Consider the following 23,913-nt stretch of genomic DNA (forward strand, 5'->3'; position numbering starts at 1 on the left):
AAACAATCGAAAGTTGGGAATTACAAGTAATATCCGTAGTCTCGTCTATTTCCCATGCAAAAAAAGGGACTGCTTGAATTTCTTGAAAAATATGTTCATCGACGACATGTGACAAACTTTCAATGATTTCATTTTGAATCGTATTTACCCCACAACGTCAAAAGTTCTTTATAGTTGCCATGATTAATCGACTCTTCGGTCTCATCATGTCCGCGAAAAGCTAGTTCTTGTGAAGCTAAATAAAGAGTAATGTCAACAAGCCGCTTTAAATTTGACCGGTTTTCACGTACTTGATTTTTAAAAGAAATAATGGCTTCTTTTTGAGCATTATCTAAAGCAGAAGTAATATTTTGTTTTCCAAAAAGCCTTAATTTACAAGACGAAAAAATGTGCTCCTTTGATTTTAAATGTTTTTCAATGGACCGAGGCAAATTTTTTAAATCAGAATATCCAGTTTTCGACCACGTAGAATATTCAGTTTGGACAGAAAATAACAGACAAGCCCAGCAAAAAAGCTTTTCTCTTTTAACCGATCCGGTCAACCAATCATATTTGCTGTCCCAAGTCAAATTAAACCCGCGATTTTGTCGATTGTCTGCAGATCGCAATGAAATTAAATGGGGCTGAGGCCTGCCCAAAGTCTTAATAACATAATATTGGGCATCAAAGCTTAATGAACTAAAATTGTTTAATAGCAGCCAGCCTATTAAATCTTCAGCTTGTTTGATTTCATTTAATTTGTCCATCTTTCAGCAAACAAACATTAGAAATGATATGATGATTAATAAAAGAAGCCATTAAATAAAAATATCCTACCTTACATCACTCAAATACACATATTAATAAATTATTAAACACGATAAATACCTTAAATTAAGTACTAAACACTAACATAGAGGGAAATCCGGCCGCACAATGAAATCGATGAATCGACAAAATCAAAACTAATCAATAAAACCGTTAGCCAAAACCACCTACCTTGTCAAAATTCGCGGGCAAAAGACACGACAATTACCGAAGTCAAAACGACTGAAAACTGCTGAAAATTCAAAACAAAACAAAAATCAGGTTAATCAGATGATCGGAGGCTAGCCTCCCTTGGCGCCTTATTTCGCGCGATGAAAACGGCGTTTGTCGGCGCCAAATCGAGTGCACGGCCCGTTGGATTTTGACCGCTGGAGGAGGCTTGCCTCCCTTGCTACGTATGGTTTTTCTTATTTCGTAATGTATCGCGTTCTCGCACACGTTCTGTGTCGATGTGAATGAAGCCGATTAGCTTTCTTTCTTTTCTTACAACTGTTTAAAAAAGAATGCGAGTCGCGGCGAATTAACAGTATGACGTATGGCTGGTTCGCGCTATATTGATGTATTAGAAGTTATAGAGTCGGTACTTATTATTTGGAAAAAAAATATTTTATTTTTTTATTTTTGTTAAATATTTTTATTATTTCATTACAATTTGATGGGGAGGCTAAGCCTCCCTTTCCTCCCCTGACGAGCCGCCACTGCCAGAAACCATGCATCTTGTTCGATATGTCTCCCAAGGTTTTTCATTAATGTCTTGCACTGACCCCAATTGTTGGATATTTTGGATCATATTGCGTAACTGGGCTATTTATTTTTATTTTCCCTTTTTGAGGTTATGGGCACTGGCGGTGTCAACTTTTGACTGTATGTGTATTTTTGTTGGCCTTTGCTCTGTACGTAGTATGGCAACGTTGGCGTCGGTAAGGACTGATGTTTTTCTCTCTACGTCGACCTCATCATCCTCCATACACACTATTGATGTTAGTTTTTTATATGGAGTCTTTTAAAGTTTGAATATTTCAACTTAGCAGGCTAAAAAAATAAGTTTAGTTGAATAGATTTTCTCAGTAGAAAAAACAATAGACACAATTGACTTTGAAACTTACAACTAATTAAAAGTTATAAACAATGTCTATATATTACAACAAGTCAAGTCACTCTATTGTCCTCCTCGAAGTCGAAAAGCCGGCGTTTTTTGCATACGCTCGTAAACATGCGTTGCGTGCATCGATAAGATACAAGATGCGTTCGCGAAGTTCTTATCGGGAATGTGTTTACGGGGTAGGGGGGGGAGGGAGGGGGGTAATAGAAAAGTAATAATATTTTAAGAATATTTACGCTTTATAAGTTTAATTTTGGTTAATTATTACTGTAATTGTATTGCAAATATGATTGGTATTTTTAATGCGTATCTCCAGATAGTACAACAATGTGTCGTATGAATGTCGATGTCCATAGGATGATACAAAAGTCACATAAGTAGTCCGCCATAGGACCATTGAATAAAATTGTCCGCTGGATGAATAACTTGTCAATGCAAAGGTAATAACAATAAAATCAATAAAATGCATATTTTAAGCCCTTCTAAATGAAGTCATCTAATATTAATTCTAGATGAAGTCATTAAGTATTAAGCTCGGTTCACATCCAAATCAGGGATACTTTGTCATATCCATAATATGGTTGCACAGACTTATTAAGACTAGGGGCCACTCGAGCAAATCATGAACTGATGACAGGCTGGCAGCCAGAAGTACAGGTAAATAAAGATAAGAAAGAGTTGATAATAATTTATTAAAATTGAAAAAGAATTTCCTAATTTGAAGCGTGGCACGGCATAGTGCTTACAAGCTTTTTTACATTTGGCTCAAATTTACTTGTAGCAACACGTAAAACTGCTTCCAAACTTTCATTTGCAAGGCAGTTTCGATTTTTTGTTTTATTATTATTTAGTATTGGAAAAGTTTGTTCACATATATAGGTAGAACCAAATAAGCTGGCACATTTCAGAGCCTTTACGTGCAAGTTTCTACATATTTTTATCAATGCAGCGGTAAAAGTTCAGCAAGTCTCCTTCGTTGAATTTGTTGCGTAAATTTTGTTTGTTTTAAATGTCGATAATTTCTAGTTAGAAATGCAGTTGCATTGACTCTGGTGAATTTTTAACTAAAATTGTGAAAGGTTTGCTGAATATGTCCAACAGAGGTTTCACTTTTTTATACTCCGAAAATCTGTTTTGAAAAGATTGAATAAAAATATCTAGCTTTTCTACATAACTGAAATTAATTGCAGTTTTGTTGAATTTTTTAGCCATTTTCTTATAATTCGGAAAATGATTCTAATTTCCAGAATTCAATTGTGATCTGAAAAGTGTCAGCTTGCATTGAAAGGATAATACATGAGCGTAGAGCTGGCATATCAGTTGATTTTTGCCTTGAAGCCGTGTGTTCAAGACATTGAAATGATTTGTAATGTCACCTAAAAAAGTCCAATCACACAACCAATCAAGATTTTTAAATTCCGGAACATCATTTTGCTTTTCCGCCAGAAATATTCCAATTTCTTCTATTAAATATAGAAATCGTTTCAATCTACGACTTAGCCACCTTACTTCTGTATAATACAGTAAATCTCCGTATTCGCTTTCGATGTCATTAAGGAATTGTTTGAATTGTCAGTGATTGAATCCTCGTGATTTTATGAAATTTACAGTCGAAACTGCCATTTTCATGATATTTTGAAACTCAATTTCATGACATTTTAAAATTCAACAGAGGGCTTCTTGGTGTATAATGCACTGAAACTGCATGAGATCTTCAGCGTTTGTTTTTTTTCCTGCAGATGCTTTTTCAGCAAAGTAACTAGCCCGGAATTGACACCAATCATCTAAGGAGGAGCACCGTCAGTCGCAACTCGCGATAATTTTGATCAGTCAAGTCCAAATCAGTTATCCACAACATGTTATAACACTTATCCAAAAGTTCATTGAGTATATCAACTCCTTTGGTTTGATCTTTCAATAAACACATTCCTAATAACTCTTTTAAGACTTCAAAATCTTAAGTAACAGTCCGTATGAATATGAGAAGTTGAGCTGTTGAACTAATATCAGTGGATTCGTCGAGTGCTAGTGAAAAAAATTCAATGATCTTAGTTTTTTCAATTAATTGTTCCGCAATATTACTCGACAAAGACATAATTCGTCTTTGGATTACGATTCAGTTGAATTTTCTCAAACTTTTTTGCTGCTTCTGGACACATTTTCTTATCGGCAATTTCTAAGCATTCTTTTACAAAATTGCCATCATTGAAGGGGCGACTTCGCTTTGCTATCATTCGAGAAATTTCATAACTAACTTCTGTAGTTGTTTCTGAATCTTAAATGGGTTTTGTAAACATAGCTTGCTGACCAATAAGCTCTCGTTTTAAAGACAACATTTTTTGCTTTCTTAATTCGCCTGTAAACTTGGTAAAAGAAGGATGCTGCGTTTCATAGTGCCTTTTTACATTATATTCCTTTGCAATCGCAACAGAATTTTTGCAAATTAAACAAGCGACATTGTTATTCAGCCATACAAAAAAGTATTTCTTATTCCTTACGTTTTTTACTGGGTCCTGGCTTCTCCATGTTGCGTTCTAATTTTGAGGGGATTAACACAGCACCTAAAAGTAATTACAGTACCTACTTAAATTACCCATCCTTTTTTATTTTTTATCAAAAACATTTGATTAAGTAGTATCACAGATTTAACTAGCTACGCTCCAGATAACCACTCCAATGTATTTCATTTGTCCCCACTGAGAAAGCAACCGCTTGCTCGCGAGTTATGTGCATGAACCGATTCCAATAAGTGTGCATATAAGCATTTATTCGTAGAATAAGCAGAATAGGCATTTATTATTTTACATTGTTTCTAGGTGGTTTTTAGATTTTATAAGATTAGTTCTAGCATAGAATTTGAACGATAATGTTATAGTTATTAAGTTTAGTTAAATAAAACTTTTTTTAAAAAACATACTTCTGGTTTGAGTTTATAATTGGCGCTAAGTTTATAACAGGATTGTGCTACAAATCTCTCTATCGTGTAACGTTGAGATTTGGCGTATTTTAATACCTTAAGAACAATTGAAGTTTTAGTAAACTTCAAGAACTCAAACTCAAGCTCCCTGCAGTTTGGTCTCTCTATTGTTTAGCATTGAGATCAATTGAGTAAGAAGCACAGGAAGAAGAAAGAAACTCCCTGGGGTGAAACTCTGGCAGTCATTCAATCTAAGAAGTAGGTCGTTGAACCCTAAGATTTCAAGTAATTTTCCTGCAACCAGTAGGCTGACTTTGTAGAAGAAAAGTTGTGAAAGTTGTGCAAGTTTGTGGAAGTTAGTGTTTTGTGAAGGTGATTTGTGAGAAAATTTGAAATGATGCTAGAATGGTTCGTCATATCCCTCATGTAAGTAATCACTAAAATTGCCATTAATTTTATTTTATTTATGTCTGTTAATCCTGAAAATTTATTTAAAAGTGTTTTATTATCGAATAGGAGAAGAATAGGCTTAAAAGCTAAGAAAAATAAAAATACTTCCCTTGCACAAAAGCTAGAATCATATAAAGACAGATCTGATTTAAATTTAACCGAATTATTTGCAGATTTTAATCTTGACTCTTCTAACTCTAGTGAGACTAGACAAAATAATCTTGTTTTAAGTAGTCTATCTTCTATTGAAGAAGAGGAATCTGTAGAACATTTTTCTTTAATACAAAGTTATAAAACCACAAGCGAAATGGACGTTCTGCGATGCTTTGCTAACATTTTACCAACTTTCTCTGGAAATCCAGAACATTTAGAATCTTTTATTTTTTCAATTAACGCATTTCATGAACTTTACTACAATGAAGAAGAAATTCAGAAAAAATTTGTGTTGAATGTTATACGCTCTAAGTTAATTGATAATTCTAGAGATTTTTTGATGAGTAGGCCAGATCCCAAGACATGGGAAGAAATTAAGGTAGCTCTAAGAGAAAAATATGGTGATCCAATAGGTTATCAAACTTTGCTTCAACAACTTAATTATATTAATAAAGATAGAAACGAACATTTACTAGATTTTGTACAAAGACTTAAACTGTTTGTGCAAACAATTAACTGTAAGATTCAAAGTCAAAATATTGACAATAATTCTAAGTTAATCCTCTCCACACAAGCCGAAAAAACTGCTGTAATAGTTTTAATGTCCAATGTCCCCGAGTCGTTAAAAACGATGTTACTCATTCAAAACCCCGATAATTTAGATGCCGCACTTGTACATGTTACAAACTATAATTTAATCGAATCACAGATTAATTTAAAAAACCAAACTACACATAGACACCAAAACCCACAGCAAAACACGAACTCTCGCCACAACCCACATTTTAACCAAAAATACCATAACCATAAGAATCAGCAACATCCACAACAAACTAATTTTAAAAATCAACCCGTTAATGTACCGTCTAGACCCGTAAAACAGTATTTTCCGACAAACGCCGAAGTTTTTGGTCAACAAAAAAATGTTTTTGCCCCTCAAAGGGACTTTAATCCAAGGCACTTGCCGAAACCAACCCCAATGTCGATACAATCTGCAGGACCCTCTCGAATGTATCAACAAGCGCAACAAGGGCCCTATAGAAGTCATTTTCAACCCGCCGGTGCTAGAAACTTTGCTTCCCAAGAATTAAGTAATTTAGAATGTAATTATGATCCATCAGCAGGTCAATATTTTGATGAATATTATGATGAATCCTTGTCGTATGATTGTGAGCAACAGAAAACGCCTGTCATGCAAGAAGCAAACCTTATTCCCCCTAATTGTCCGGGTGGGTTAAATCTTGAAAATTTTCAAGAAATAGCCTCTATAGACCCATCAACTTAAATAATATTGCCCAGAAAGTCGAATTGCCGTATTTCTTTTTGCCAAAAATGCAAATTACTGTTCTGATTGACTCAGGAGCGTCTGAATCAATAATGAACCCCAATGTTGCAAATTTGTACCCTGGTTTATTATTTCATGAACCCTTTGAAGTAACCGCGTGCAAAAAGACTTACCGTGAAAATTGCAATATTAACATTCCCCTTTTAAAAGAAATTGGAATTAGTACACCCCTAAAAATGCGTGTTCTTAATTGGCACAACGATTTTGACGCACTAATCGGCACTAAAGATTTAAAAAAATTAAATGCCATTTTAGATTATCAAAATAAACGTCTTACGCTTCAAAACAACAAGAAAATTCAATTTTCACTTGCGTATAATAAGCCTCTCAGTCAACCAATTGAAAATATTAGTAGCAATGCCCTTAACATCCCTGTAAATCTTGAAAATGGAGATGCTATTCTGCCCTCTTTTCAGATTAATAATCAAGTTGTAATCCCAGATAGTTTAATAATGGTTAAAGATGGATTTTGTAAAATCCCAAATCCACTCCCCAACCATAATATTAAATTTGAACAACGAATGAGAGTTATTCCTAAAGAACATTTTGAAATAACTGATCAATGAAAAATAGAATCAAAAGCTTTTAGACAACAAAATCATTAGGCCATCGATTTCCCCTTACTCCGCACCTGTCTGGATTGTTCCAAAAAAGGCTGATGCTTCTGGTAAGAAAAAATTCCGCATGGTAATCGATTATCGCAAGTTAAACGATGCCACCATTAAAATAAATATCCCTTGCCTGTTATAACAGAAATCTTGGATAATCTTGGAAAATGTAGTTATTTTACTACCCTTGACCTAGCTCAAGGTTCTCAAATCGAAATGAGCCCTGATTCCATCGAAAAGACCGCATTTACTGTCAATAATGGACATTTTGAGTATTTAAGGATGCCCTTTGGCCTGAAAAACGCTCCCGCCACATTCCAAAGATTGATGGACGAAGTCTTGCGTGATTTCCTTTACAAATTTTGTTTTGTATATATCGATGACGTAGTAATTTTTTCGAAATCTCTTGCTGAGCACATCGATCACATCAGAAAAATCCTCAAAAGGCTCCGGGAAGTGAATCTTAAAGTACAATTAGAAAAATCCGAATTTTTGTCCAAAGAAGTTGCCTTTTTAGGTCATATTATAACTCCTGAAGGCATAAAACTAAATCCTTCAAAAATTCATGCCATCGAAAGATATCCTATGCCTAAAACCCCTAAGGAGGTAAAATCATTTTTGGGACTTATTGGTTATTATCGTAGGTTTATTAAAAATTTCTCAAAAATAACATTCCCAATAACAAAATGTCTAAGGAAAGATCATGAAAAATTTATTGGTAATCAAGAGTACCAGGAAGCTTTCATCAAATGCAAAGAGTTAATTACTAACTCTCCTGTACTCGCATACCCCGACTTTACGAAAACGTTTCATATTACTACTGACGCCTCTAATATAGCCCTTGGTAGCGTACTTTCCCAGAATGATCATCCCATTGCATATTACTCCAGAACCTTAAATTCTGCTGAGCGAAATTATTCTACCATCGAGAAAGAGCTCCTAGCAATTATTGAGTCCACCAAACATTTTCGCCCTTATTTATATGGCCAAAAGTTTATCATAGAAACGGATCACAACCCTCTTGTGTGGTTGTCAAAGATTAAAGAGCCGAATTCTCGCCTAATCCGATGGAAATTAAAATTAGGTGAATTTGATTTCGAAATCAAATATAAAAAAGGTAAAGAAAACTTCGTCGCCGATGCTCTATCACGGGTCGACATAAATGTCCTCAAGAAAAACGCGTCAATAGCCCCTATAACCGACGAAACAGTAGCAAATCTCGCCGATTTTAATCTCGCTGACTTTGCACTCAACGAACGTTATAACGAGCTTATCTCCGAAACTCTTGACCAACCTCAACATAATGTCGATAACCTTAGAGAAAATGACCTCGACTCTAATGCCACAGTACACTCTAATAATGACACAGAAGGTAAATATTTACCCATTTCTGAACTCCCTGTAAATTATTTCTCCTCACGTCTAATTATAGAACCGGGAAATAATTTTGTACATAAATATACTAAACCGTTTAAAAAGAATCATCATTTTGTCAAAGTAGACAAAAATAATCTTGCAAATAATTTTAGTAAGATTTTAAAGGAAATAATTAGACCAGATATAAATTTTGTTATTTTTATCCCAAACTCCGATTTAAAACTAGAATTTCAGAAATATGTTGCCGCCAACCTAAACGGTTCCGCAAAGCTTTATATTTCAAACAATTATTTAATTGATATAGAAAACCAAGATCAGCAAAAGGATATAATTTCTGAATATCACCAAAAAAATCACAATGGCATAACAGAAACCTATAATCAATTAAAACTTAAGTATTATTGGCCTCAAATGCGAGAAACGATTACTACCCTAATTAATACCTGTGAAATCTGTTTACAGAATAAATATGAAAGACATCCATATAAAATCAATTATGAAGGCCCTTTACTTGCAGAAAAACCATTTAAGACCCTACATATGGATTTATTTCAATTTTCTAATTGTTATTTCTTAACAATTATTGATTCCCTTTCTAAATATGCCCAAGCATATTATATTTCTGATAAAAATGCTACGACCGTTGTAAATAAATTACGGTAAAATACACTACTTTTCTCATCATAATGTACCGAAGAAAATAGTAGTCGATAGAGGTTCAGAATTTAAAAATCGTTTTTTTTAAAGAATTTTGTGAACTTTTTTATATTGAAGTACACTACACTACACCTGGCAACTCCACATCTAACAGCCCCATTGAAAGACTACACTCTACCCTTCTCGAAAAACTCAAAACTCAAAAAATGAAAAACCCTGAGGAAACCTCGCAAAATCTGATGATTTCGGCAGTTTTAGTATACAATCAGAGTGTTCATTCTACTACAGGTTTTTCACCTTTTTCGTTACTCTATGGCCCGTACCTTAACAAACCTAACATAAACAATGACTTGACAATTTACGAACAATATAATGAAAAACGAAAAAGCGAATTAATCCCCTTTCACCAAAAAGTTTATGAGCAAACTCACAAAACACAATCCAAAAATACTTAAAAACAAAATAGAAACTCCAGCCCCATACCTGAACTTTCAGAAGGCCAAATTGTGTACAGAAAAAATCCCTATAGGAATAAGATGAACCCCTCATTTATCCCTACGAAAATTAAGACTATTAAGAAAAACGCTTTTACTGGACTATCAAAAAAGAAAACCGTAGTTGGTCATATTAGAAAACTTAAGAGATTAAGGAAAAATCCTTCATCTTTACAGCGTAACCCGACTTCCCAGGATCAACCTTCTACAAGTCGACCCCCTGATGCCGAATAATGGATTCTTTATAGAAAAAATCGCCCCTACTATGACATTAAATCATTATCATAGTACTTATGTATATTTTAATCTCACTAGTATTAAGTTTACTTTAGCGGGATTAACTTCTAATTTGTTTATATTTAATCATTTTACCGATAAGTATAATAATAACTTAAATTCGCTATTTTTGCAAGCCAATAAAGAATTAAATAACACATACGATTCTTATGAAAAATTAAGTTCGTTTAAGTGTTTAGTTCGCAAAAAACGCGGATTGGTAAACCTTCTTGGAAGCTACATTAAATTCATTACTGGCAATTTAGATAATGATGACTTAGAGACTTTAAACCAACACATGTAAATCTTGAAAAGTAATCAGATTAATTCCATGCATAAGATTGAACTAAGTTCATTCGCCGGTCATATAACTGCTAGATTCCAGGAAAATGTAAATATAGTAAATAAAAATTCAGAGAAACTTAAAGCTAATATAGATGTTTTAAACGACACCATTAGGCTTTTAGTTGAAATGCAAAATCAAATTCTGCAAATTAAAAATGTACACTCTTATTTAGAAAAATTATTACGCACGTTAACTTTTGCCCATTTAGAAAGCCTAGATCTTGAAATTTTAAATACTAAAGAAATACATGAAATTTGGAAGTATTTAGAAGTTCAATATCCTAAAAATGTATTATGGCCGATAAGACATATTACAGAACTGACATTAATTTGTAAAACTGGATTAATTTTATCCGATGACATGGCAATTCTAGTGATTAAGATCCCCATTTTTGAAACAAAAACATGTAACCTACAAATTGTATTCCCCATTCCTTCACCAAATGACACTATTTTAGTGAGCCCTAGTAAGTTCTATTGTAACAATTTATGGTATAAAAAATGGTACGAATTGGATACGTAAGGATCCAATTGTTAATGGTTGTAATTTGTTAACAGACTGTACATTTGCAAAGATAAACAACAACTATCAAGTTCACACGTTAACCTATAATAAAGCTCTATTATTTTGTACAAAATCCCCTGAAACTATTTTTGAAAATTGTTTTCAGTTTGTTAAATATAATTTAACGGGATGTTCACATATTTAAAGCCAATGTAATGTAATAATAAGTCAGCATAAGTATTCATTATAATCGAATAATTTGAGCATTAAAAATGTTGAAATTGAAAATTCTGTTTTAGATTCAAATGTTCATTTAAATTTACAACTTAAGCATTTAATGTATCCTGAAAAAATCCAGGAAGATCTTAGGGAACCAATTGTATTTAAAGACTCTGTTCCAGAAAAAAGCCATGTAATTAGCACTTCTGTTTTATTCCTAATTCTTGTAATAGTTATTATAGTTATAACTTATTTGTGGCAAAGAAAACATAAGGCGATTCCTCTGAAGACCCTCCAGGACATTATCAACGAGGACGTTGAAGAATCTTAAGGGAGGAGGAGTTATGTGCATGAACCGATTCCAATAAGTGTGCATATGAGCATTTATTCGTAATGCAGAATAGGCATTTATTATTTTACATTGTTTCTAGGTGGTTTTTAGATTTTATAAGATTAGTTCTAGCATAGAATTTGAACGATAATGTTATAATTATTAAGTTTAGTTAAATAAAACTTTTTTTAAAAAGCATACTTCTGGTTTGAGTTTATAATTCGCGACCCAGCCGAAAACGGATATTTCGCTCCGATTGTGGCCCTGCGTTGCAAATTTTAATTTTTGTCGGTAGGTATGCTTCCGGGCACAGATGTAAATAGCTCCGCTCCGTGCGGAGTTATTTACATCTGTCGGGAATTGACGAATTTTTAAAGAGGTTTGTTTTACTTTAAAATTTGTTTTGCGGTTTTTTTATTCGATTGTTATATATTTTGCAACAAATATAAAAAAAATTAAATGAAAAGTATAAAAACGAGCGAAAAAGCTGTTCTTTTATTTTTTTGCTTCTTTACTGTATAATTAATAAAAAGATTATAAATCATAAAAGCTTTTTAAACAATAAATTCGAAAATAAGAAAAAACTTTTTTCGTTTTTGTTTTTAACTCTTTCACTGTTTCACTGGCAAATCTTCCCGGCCCGTCCACAATTCAATCCCAGCAGCATCGAAAGAATCTCATATCTTCGTCTGTTTCACGTTATCCGCGCCGAACTTGCATATCTTTATCTGACAAATATTGATTGGTGGACGGGCCGGGGTGCCGTGGAAATACTCGAATCGACCGTAAATATATACAAGAATCGATCACTAAATATCGTAATATATTTTGCAGTTTATTTTAATGCCTATATGTAGTATGTTGATTGTATCTTGTACATGCTCAATTTTGGAGCTTGACCAAGTAAAGTCCAGCTCAGAGATCTATTAGAATCTTTGATGCGTCGCAAATGCCGCACTAACTAGTCCGTATGCCTATGTCGTATTTATTGTCGCATGATATACATGTTTAAATGGCAAAATTTTATATAGTTTATCTATGAAATGATTTCAAATATACGTAAAACCCCATGTTTAACACTTAATTAACAAAACTAATATCAAGAAATTGACCGCGGACTAAAATCCAAGCATCTTACAAAATATTTTAAACACTTCCAGCACTCACAGACTTCTCACCTCTTTTAAGCCAATCTATTAAACAAAGATAAAACACCTGCGTTCTGGCGATTTCTACTGTAGGCTGTGCAAGTGATTGTGTATCTCTCTATCCCACAGATTTGGAGGATTACGGGGCCGTACCCAAATAAATTTTTGGGTTGTTTTTGTTTTACTTTCGTCAAAGTTTACTGAATAAAAATATTTTATTCAGTAAACTTTGCTTTCGTCGTGGTTTTAAAGAGATCTTTAAGGATGGGTCTATCGCCTTTAAAATAGTTGTTGGATGGGTCGATCTCTTTTAATAGTTGGGAGGGCGGCCATGTGAGGTTATTATTAATTGATGGGTTTTGCCGGTTTGGCTTTTTACACGTTTATGAAAGTGGAGAATTTTGAATTTGGCCTGTATTCGTCAAATTTTTTTGCAGTTTTTACTGTGAGGAAGTGTGTTTTTTTTGTGTTTGTGGATTTGTTATGGTATTATACCTAAGACCTTAAAGTGTTTCGACTCTGTGAAAATAGGCAGGAAAATTTGGCAAATAAAGAGGAAAGTGTTTGTGCGGGCTTATGGAGACCGTGGGTGCACAAGAAAGACATTAACATGATTTAGACTTAGATAATTCTGAAAGTTCATTTTCTACTGTTGAGGAAGCAAAAAGAAGGAAAAGGAAGTAGAAGCTACAGGGGAAAGTCAAGCAGTTTTAAAACGTAACTGTTTAAATACAGACGCTAAACAAATCTATCTAATTGTCTATAACAATCTAAGGAATGATCCTCAGTTCACAAATTATTGTCGTGCTTTGCAAAAAACAGCGTTTTTAACAGGGATTCCGTTTTTAACAGGGATTCCCTATAGTACAATATGCTATTTTTTTAAAAAAAGGGATTAAAGACAGAAGAAAAAAGGAAAGATGCAGGACAATCAAAGGTACTTGACATGTTGCCAAATAGCTAAGGGAAGTTGTGTATTCTAAATACAAAAACAATTAGGTTATGACCATAGAGATGGTTAAGGACACCTTATCGGCAAGGGACAAATATTTCTCAGTCTCAACCTTGAAGAGATAACTGATAAAACTTGGATTTAAGCTTAAGATAACTAGCTATAAGTTAACAAAAAGCTGATGTAATGGAATTATCAGGTGGCGTATAGAATATTTGGAGAAAATTAAAAAAATTTGGGAGGAAGAAAGATCTATATTATTTAGCTGAAACATGGTATGATACATTTATTGACTCAAGAACATCAATAATCAATACTCAAACATCAATAATACAATACTGTATGATTTCCATTCTCTAGGAAAAAGTCCCTTTTTTGTCACAGTAAGAAAAACAAATTTTTATTAATTAAAGAAGTTTAAAGTTTTCATTTTTTCAGCTTACTGCGCTGTTGTCCTTTAGCGATACAATAAAGACTGCTTCTTCCTCCATTCTCTGGGAAAAAGTCCTGTTTTTGCGAAATAATAGGAAAGCCATATTTTTATTAATTGAACAAGTTAAAGTTTCGTTTTTTTCAGCTTACTGCCCCTGTTTGTCCTTCGGCGACACAATAAAGTCTGCTCCTTCTTCCCCTATTTTACATCTGAGTTGTAATTATTTAAAAAAAAAATATTGTAAATTTATTATTATTAATTAAATAATAATAATATAATAAATAATAATAATACAGGGTGTCCGGAAGCTAGATGCAATCCTTTAAGGGGGTGATAGCTGACTTAATTTCAAACATTTTAAGCTAAATATGTGTAGGTCGAAATTTGTTTATAAATTTTTTATGGCAATTTTTGCATTTTTCTTTTTTTGCACCTATTCTCTCATACTCATCAAATTAAATTAAAATATCTCTCAACTTATTAAATTAAAATTTTTGATTAAACTGATTTTACATACTTAATCTTATCTTTAAATTAAATATTATCTTGCTATCAACTATCCTGAATTTCTAGCTTTATAGGACTAAACCCAAAAATCCAGAATAATAAAATTTTAAATACAAATAAATTTTAAGGCCGATAAATTAAAAGAAAATATGTTTAAAACATTTATTTATTTAATAGAATGATTAAATATCGCTTAAATGATAACTTTATGACTTGTTCCACATAAAATTTTGCGATTTAAACATGCTTACCAAGTGACAATACAAGCAACACCGGCACACGGACTATTCGCGGCACATCAAGGATTCTAATAGACCTCTGAACTGGACTATACCTTCACCTAAACTATAGCTTCGAGCTTTACGCCAATGGGGACAATATTTTAACTTAAGCTTTTAACTTTAATGGCCTCTGTGCGATCCGAGAACCCCTTTAGACCTTAGAATGGTTCTTAGTTATCCTACCAGCGTAGAATGGTTCTTAGTTGGTATTTACCAATGCGTTTCTGCAATCCTGGTTTTACCCAAAACGGGGAAAACGTGACGTCACGGGTCAGCTGTTTGGTATTTACCAATTATTACCCGGTTTTGGACTTTACATGACCAATGCGAATGTTTCTTTAAATCAGAACTTTTATAATACGTCACACTTACCTGTCAAAGTTGTCAACAAAAAAAAAATAACCGCAGTTCTTACCAATTCATTGCGGAAAATCGGCTATTTACTCATCTGTTGACAGTATGGTTGACATAAGAGTGACACATATTAAAACAAGTTCACATATATTTGTGTTCTGTGGTGGTTCACATACAATAAGTATGTACCGGTACCGCACCGCAATAAGTCGCTACATGCATTAAAAACATTTAAAGCATAATATTCAACAACTTTAAGTAGACACGGTAGAAAATATTTTATAATTTTCATTCAGTACGTTTAAATGAATAAAAAAGTTATTCTAGAGCATTTTTCTGGAACTTGAATTATTTGACAGAGAATAATATACAGGGTATTCATACAGTAAGTACTTATTCACTTCCTATACTTTACTGGAACTCTTTTATAGGGCAGTCGACAGTCGAAAATTTAGGCCAATTTAATTATCTTTTTTTCACTTTTAAGTACCCAGATTTATTTAGTAAATTTTCAACTTATGTCAGTATAGGTTATAGTTGTATGAATTTTAAACCTGTTGCGTGTTGGGAGTCTATTGTTTCAGGCAATAAACACTTGAATTAAAATTCTCTTAGCTTAGAAAACATTTGGTTTTTCCAGAAATCTGCATCTCTAGCAATCTAAAAAAATCCATTTTACTCGTTCATATACTTGTATTTACTTACTAACCTTTCTATAAGAAAATGTTTTCTTGTCCAATAAATAGATAATTTGTTTCCGAAATCCCATCTGGACTTGCTCCAAGAAAGCAATTTTTATTACAAATAAAAAGGCCATTTTTTTTTTATTTCTGATCTTAGGAAAAATTGGATTTGTCTTAAGGCAATAGGTCCAGAATCTTTCCCATTATTCTCCTTTGAACCCATTCCGGACTACTTGCTTGATTCCTGGCGTTTTTCTCTATTTCAGCTATCTCTTCAGATGATTTATGGATTTTTTTTTAAAAATATGCTTCTTTTCGTTCAAATTCAGTAACTTATGACTTGCTCGGATTTTGTTAATTCATAGTCCTTGTCCCCTGACAAAGAAGAACTCCCTAGAACAGTTGATCTTGATCACGTTTGTTTAAAAAGTCGTCTTTGTTTTAAACATATCCAACGAGTTCTTCTTAACGTTTGAAATTTTTTAGTAAAAGACCTCGGACTTTTTTTGGTCATGGCTTTGTGAATTAGATGATAGTAATTATCAGATTCATTAAATGATAGTGCACCAGTATTACAGCTTTTCCCACCAACAAACTTACAGACTTTTGAGTTATAATATTCTGCTAAATTATTGTCTATATTTAAAATCAAAGTTTTTGAATTAAATAGAAGCCGTTCAATGCAAATTTCAATAACTTGAAATAAACCACATTCTTTCATTTCAGGGACGTAGTTCTTCTCATTTTCTTTTTTGGTACAAGAAAAATAGGTACTGAAGAGTTATTCATATATGTTCACCAAATACATGAGATGAAGCGTTTTTAATATTAGTGGATAATTTTTTACATGTTTCTTCCAAAGAGCCGGCTTCACGCTTTCTATAAATTACTGCATATATTACTTACTAATAGCAATTGAAATTCGATGAATATTAATTGTCAATAACTTCCGTAACATTGGTGAAACCTCTGCATTTTTTTGAATTGCTTCGTCTTCTTCCTAAATAATGGACGGATTATTTTTTTTTAAACGCTTATTATTTTTAAGAGATTATACATTAACATTTCCTTAAAATAATAACAGAAAAAAACCAAATAACTTACAATTTACCACATAATTCCCTTAACTTTGATGAAAAATTTCTAAGTAAATTATTTTTGATTCAATTTGTTGAATAATTTCCATAAAGCTTATGTAATAATAATTTCTTATAACACCGCTGTAACCATCACCAATCATTTTAGTATATTTTAAATTATGTGTATTAATGCTCGTTTTGAAACCTACAATAATGTCACTTTCCGTGTGTTGACGTAGCAAACCAATTTTTAAAACAAATATGTTTTGGAATTTCGTCATTTTTACTCTTTGCTCAAATACAAACTGTGCCGTACCTATTTCTAATGCCAAGATGTAAAATCTTTCCAGTTTTAAACCCTATTATACATCCCTAAAAGATAATAAGAAAAAAATCATTCTTATGACATAATTAACAATTTATTATTTTTTGTAAATGTATAAACCGTCCACCCAAGGAGGAGCATCTTACTTTACGTTATATGACCGTTTAGACCAAGCTCCATCAACTACTACCGTAATACAAGGTATTCCCAGTAGTAGTTGATGTTCCTTGTTGAACAGTTCCTTGCCTTGCAGCAATTTTGGCTTCTTCTTTAGCTGCGTCTTTCATGGACTTCCATCATCTCATAAATGATTCATGTCATGAAGACGAAATTTCTTGAAAAAAGGTTTGTGTGTATTTCCAAATATCTGGGAAAACAAATAAGAAACGTCAAATATTCCTTTTCCTGAAACGTCCTCTATTTCTGATTTAGTCGGAGAGCTAAAAAGAATTTTTATTTATCTACTTAAGCACGTAAATTGAAAAAGAGAAGGTTAGCACGGAAAATCAAACGAGGTTAGGATAGCGGGATATTCGGAAAAAAAAATTACCAATCAGTAGACTTCACAACCATTTCTATAATATTATGTGAAATATTGCTGGGAGTATCATGCTGACTACAAAAAATATAAACTATAAACTTATTAAACTAACTACTTTTTTAAACTACTAAATTCTTGCATTTTTTAAATAAAGATATCTATTCCAAAACCACCAAGACGCTCGACAACAACATGAAATTCGGCTGCTCGCCACTGCCTTGAGGGAGACAAGGCACGCCGATGCGAAAACGATACATAACTACGAGTATTTAGCGGAAAATATTGCAAAACTGTATTTTTTGTTTTAAAATAAAGCGATTGCAATTTTCATTAATCCATGAAATAGAAGAAAAGTCATCTTTAAATTTATAGTAATATTGGGGAAGGTCTGTAATTTTTGTATTAAACTAAAAAAGGTAAATTAAAAAAAAAATTCTAAATCAACCCATATTCTCAATTCATTATTAAGCTTTCCAAACAAAATATCTTTTTTTAATCGTACGGAGTTCTCTTAAGATGTGCTACTGACAATAAATGGTTGTGGGTGCCTGAAATATGTAAGAAGTTTACCAAGAAACCTATAAACTTGAAAATTGTTTGAGAGTATCAGCCTTTAATGATGGGTGTGTCAGTTGTATGCTGTGCTTTCATAAATAAAATACACCACTTTTTTGTATTCAGCGTATAATCAAAACAAAAATTGCTGCCTATGGTTTTTAAGTACTTAAAAACATGTTTTGTACATCTTTATACAAAGCACTTTGTCGAATGCTTTTTTAGGCATAGATAAATTGGAACTATTCCAATATCCACATCTGCTGCTTCAAACATAATACTCCAATGCTCTTTATTAAGCAGATTTCTTCGTTTAGTTTTATCTAGATATATTTTTACATTTCATAGGTTTATCCTTATATAAGGAGATCTTAAAGGAGACTTTAAGAATAACTGGAAAGTGGTCATATAGCCTGTTTAACAATAAAGGATTTCAGATCGCTCATTTGACAAAAATCTGATCTATGCATGATTGACTATCTGGATAATTCGAGTAATTCCGTTAATAGCTGATAAAAATCCAAGTTCACTAATATTCTTCTTTTTCCCCGTAGAATCACTATCATTTAAAAGATTAATATTAATATCCCCAGTCCAAATACAGATGTCATACTTTTGAAACTTATTATAATATGAAGTAAGAAATGTGTGCAGCAGTTCATTAAATATTTACTGTCGGTGGAGGATCAGCGATAGCTGGCTAATATAGTTAACACATTTTCCATTTGCCTAATGTTATTTTAAGATTTATAATTTTAAAAACATTTCTTTTATTTCAAAAACATGTATTACAAATCACTTCTTATATAAATAACTGTACGTCATGATTATTAACACGTATGTTTCAGCAACATATGTTTCACACTAAATTTTTTTCTGCGGCCACGTGAAACGTATGTGTTGCACACGTCGAATTAACTGTCGAGCCTTGTGCAACAGCTCTTGCTTCTCATCTCCATAAGAAATACATGGGCAACGAATCTATATGGCCTATGGGTACGGCAAATGACTTTGGTCTGTTATTATGTACGTATTTTAATTGAATTTTAAAGGGTAAATTTAGTAAAATTAAGATAATTTAGTAAATAAGGTAATTAAGTAAAAGTGAATTTTAAAATCATTTAATATATTTTTTTTACGTTTTTTTATTACAAATACAAAATCAACAAAAAAAAGTGAGTTTGAAATTCTACAAACCGTTAAACTAAATAACAAATTAAAATTAAAACAAAACAAAATACATTCTGAAACAAAACAAAATAAACAAAAATATGTCTTCTTACAGAGTAAGCCGGACTACAACTATTATTTTTAGCGCATTCATGTACCTCAAAGAAGCACGAAATACAGTAATGTTTTTTACCAATTTCACAGAAAAATTTTGTATTTTTGGCTTTCATTTGGGCCTGTTTTCTACCGAACTCTTCGATATGTGTGACTTTTGACACATTTCTTATACTTGCCCCCGGATTTTCTTCAAAAATATTTAAAACATTTTCTAAATTATAATCTTCTTATGGTCTGCCTTGTCCACGAGCTCTTTGAAAACTTCCATTATTGCATAAATTTCGGTGAGTGTTTATAAAAACTTGACGATCTGGAACATCTGTCTTAGGGGAAATCTATCGCTCACGGACAGCCGCTAAAGAACTGCCATTACACAAACCATAAACAAAATGCATGTCAGCTAACTCTTGATTTGTAAATCTATCCATAATTTTTGAAAAATGAATCACAAAAAAGAACTAATTTACTTTGCCAAAGCAAATTTAAAAAATGTGAAATGTCAACAAAATGTTAAACAAAATTTAACAAATAAACTAATTGTCAACAAACACAGCCAACTATTATTTTACAATGTTATTTGTACTACTTTTTGAAATACCAATTCATGATTTATTAATAATTGATTTTTTCAAAAACAGAAGCTTCTATCGAAACTGCCTTTTAAACCACTAAGGTCTACATTTTGAAGAAAAACAGAAAAAATTAAATATGTCGAAAACTATCAACTTTTGCATAATACATATTAGGGTTCAATTTACTTCTTACCCCCTCCCCTATCACATCTCCAAAGGAATGTATCGAATTACCAGTAACCCTGTATATATATATATATATATTTATATTATATATATTATATATATATATTTTTTATATATATATATATATATATATATAAATATATTTTATTTATTTGATGTTCCCCACTTACCCAAGTCGACAAGAAATAATTTTTTTCAACACATTCTTTGTTTAAATGAAGCAGAAACAAGTAAAAAATATTTAGAAATGATGTATAATATTGACAAAAAGAAGCAGTTCAAAATGGCCCATAAATTAACAAGCGACCACATTTATCCTAATATATTTCAAAAAATGAAAGTAGTTAGCTTCGCAAGTATTTAGCCGCTCTGTAGCGGTAGCTATACATACTTATATTGAATTTAACGCCTTCTTAAAAGAAGCAACTATAACAGCCAATTTTATATTTAAAATTAATAATCTATTTGATTTATTAAACTCCAACAACTTACAAGATTTTCAAGCTTAATATATTTCTGGGTGGCGGCTTATAATAAGATCAATTTTAATTCTTTGGGAAATGTTACAAAAAAAACGTTATAGATATTTATTTACACGTAATCTCAATCAAGATTGCCTCGAACACTTCTTCGGTGAAATTAGAAATTGATGTGGAAATTCAAAGAATCCTACTCCTATTCAATTCTGTCGATCCTTTAAAAAGGTTTTTGTGTTAGGATATTTAGATAATGTCGAAACAGCGAATTGTATAGGCGATGGCGCTAAAGCCCTAGTAAATTTAAATCCCGATTTTATTAAGAGATTCAATAGTATATGCAAATATTCTCCCACTAAATATATTCCTCTTCGAGTTTTTACCAACGATTATGTAAATTTAAAAAGCGCAGAAGGAAATTCTTTAGTATATGTAGCTGGATATTTATTTAAAAAATGTCTGTTCACGAGTTGCAGTTTTGGATAAAATTATTTGTGCAATAGTTCCTATATATATATATATCCTATATATATATATATATATATATATATATATATATATATATATATAAATAAAAACTAGTTTTAAATTTTCATCGTCAATAAAGTGTAGTGTAGGTAAAACTATTTAATTTTAAAATACAATCGGTATAAATGTATGAAAATATAATATTAATAGTGTATAGACGTAAGCAAGAAATTCTAAGTTAATCATAATAAATTCGCAATATGTATGTTTTAGTTAGTAAGCATTTTGGGGTTTTGATTGTATTGAATTATTATTAACAATAGACATGGTATTTTACCTTAAAACGAAAATCGACATACTTCTAAATTAATGAAAAACCCTTAATCAATACCGTTTTATCACAAAAGAATGTGGGATTAGTTATTGTCACTTTTAAAGAACCTTTAGCTAGTTTTTGAAAATTAATACCCTGATCTGATACAACCCCAAAAATATTTAAACCGGTTTTGCGTATCCTTCGGCCAGTTTCAAATAAAATATTTTTAAATGACTAACAGGCGCAGATGTATTATAAGAAAAATAGGAAATGGGTTGTTTCCAATTGCTAGCAATTTCCTTTGCCATTATCGTTAATGCACTTCCTGCAACTTTATGTGACCCTGAACCAAACCCTTCAATTTTGTCTTCAAAAATATCATAAAAAAGGTGAGATTTTAAAGATATTTCGTTCATGCATAAAATGCAGTCTCTTTCTTTTTCCTGAGACAATTTTACTCTACATTCAATTACTTTAAAAACAAACTCGTTAAAACCTGGATTAATTACCCATTGTTGCGTAAAACGGTTTAATGAAGATTTTGATAGTAGAGGATAAACTGTGTACATTTTTTTGTAAGCTTTTGGACCCAGAAAAAACACACTTAGAGCAAACTGTTTAAATTTATTGGTATACCTGCGTCCTTTTTAGTCTTTATTCAGCAATAAAATTTGAGTTTTTAACAGATTGCATGTTTCTTCAGAAAAATTTGATTCCAAAAATTTCAGAACGTTATCCATGGTAATTTCTGTTTCAAGGCTTCTTTTGCAAATGTGGGTAGTATAGTAGTAATAGTTTTTTCTAGTGTTTTTACTGTCTCCTTAAGTAAAACTTTTCTTCGCCAATCTGCTGAAAGTTTTACTGACGTTTGGGTTTCTGCAGCTAATTTTACTAGTTTAGATTATATATTCAATTTATATGAAAAACTTAACGAATTTAGGCCGTTTATAATCAAATCTACGATGGATTTTTAAGGCGCAATATTTTTATTTTGGTATGTTACAAAAACAACGACTATTTATACGTATTAGTATATTATAGGTATTTTGATTTAAATAAATATCTTACCTTTTAGTAACGGCTGCTTTGGCTGATTTACTTCGAAGGTTTCTGTCTGAACAATGGCATCAACAGTGGCTTTAGGAAAATGTGCATCGTCTACAATATGTCCTATATTATTTTAATTTAAAATCAATAAAAAATAATTTGATTAGGTTTGAATTTATAAAAAAAAACATACCTTTTTGGGTAGGTACTCCAATCGGTGGGATAGCATACGAATGAATTCGGGTTTTCGAGAAATTTGTAAAACTGTCATCATTAAAATGCACACTACAAATTCTAATACGGTTATAACATTGTGTTGGAGTATTATCCGCGTATCTATGGGATCCTATGAATCCTAAGACATTTTTCCAAGCTTGACATCTAAAATTTTTGTTTCATTTAAGACTGCATAATATATTATAATTTTTTATTTTTTTTATCGAGTTACTTTAAATGTTAGTTGGGTAGTTAAATAAATAATTATTATATTTGCAATATTCATTTACTAATATTAATCCCTTGTAAAGGATTAAATAGAAGGTTGAGTTAAAGTAATATAAAGATAATTAAAACTTATTTAATAGAATCTAGTTGGTACATACCTTCCATCATCTTTATGGCACCTAAAAAACGATATCTGATCTGTCATTCGACTTTCACAACCAACCACTGAACAAATATTTCGATTAGACATTTTATTCTCTACACAATCAATAAAATCCACAGCTATTTCTTTTAACTCCGCCTTATACACCGAAACGTGTGTAAAACTGAAATGAGCTTGGCGCGCTCGGTATACATCCATAAATAAATGTGCACCAGACAGAGGGGGAACTGCGGGGTGGATTTTGACGGCCGACCGGAGTGACCCAACTTGTATTCTATTCTGTAAACTTTGGTTTTGGCTAGTAGCAGTCCGGCTTTTTGGTCGACTGTCCCGCGTCTCGCCGATTTTTAAAAATGCTCCTAATTCAGGAAAGTGCAAACAGTGTGGTTTGTTGTTTTTAATTTGACGAAGGTAGAGCCATAACTTAACAGTCAATAAGGTAAGCTTTAATACTCTTTTTTAGCCTTTATAGTAATTTTTTTATTTATTTTAAGTACTTACAGACAGAAA

General features: G+C 32.0%; 2 long non-coding RNA genes across 2 annotated transcripts in view; one reads left to right on the forward strand and one right to left on the reverse strand.

Moving 5' to 3' along the window:
• Positions 1-1,402: 1,402 nt before the first annotated feature.
• On the reverse strand, positions 1,403-23,490 carry LOC126734054 (uncharacterized). Its single transcript, XR_007659944.1, has 4 exons — positions 23,399-23,490; positions 22,990-23,177; positions 22,818-22,907; positions 1,403-1,839 (listed from the first exon to the last, which is right to left on the reverse strand). It is a non-coding gene; the product is annotated as an uncharacterized LOC126734054 (long non-coding RNA).
• A 243-nt stretch (positions 23,491-23,733) lies between these two features.
• LOC126734053 (uncharacterized) overlaps positions 23,734-23,913 on the forward strand; it is a 59,874-nt gene continuing 59,694 nt past the window's right edge. The window contains exon 1 of the long non-coding RNA XR_007659943.1: positions 23,734-23,842. This is a non-coding gene — a long non-coding RNA (uncharacterized LOC126734053). The remainder of the gene's footprint in view (positions 23,843-23,913) is intronic.

The sequence above is a fragment of the Anthonomus grandis genome, chromosome 3 (assembly GCF_022605725.1).
Source record: "Anthonomus grandis grandis chromosome 3, icAntGran1.3, whole genome shotgun sequence".
NCBI classification, from domain to species: Eukaryota; Metazoa; Arthropoda; class Insecta; order Coleoptera; family Curculionidae; genus Anthonomus; species Anthonomus grandis.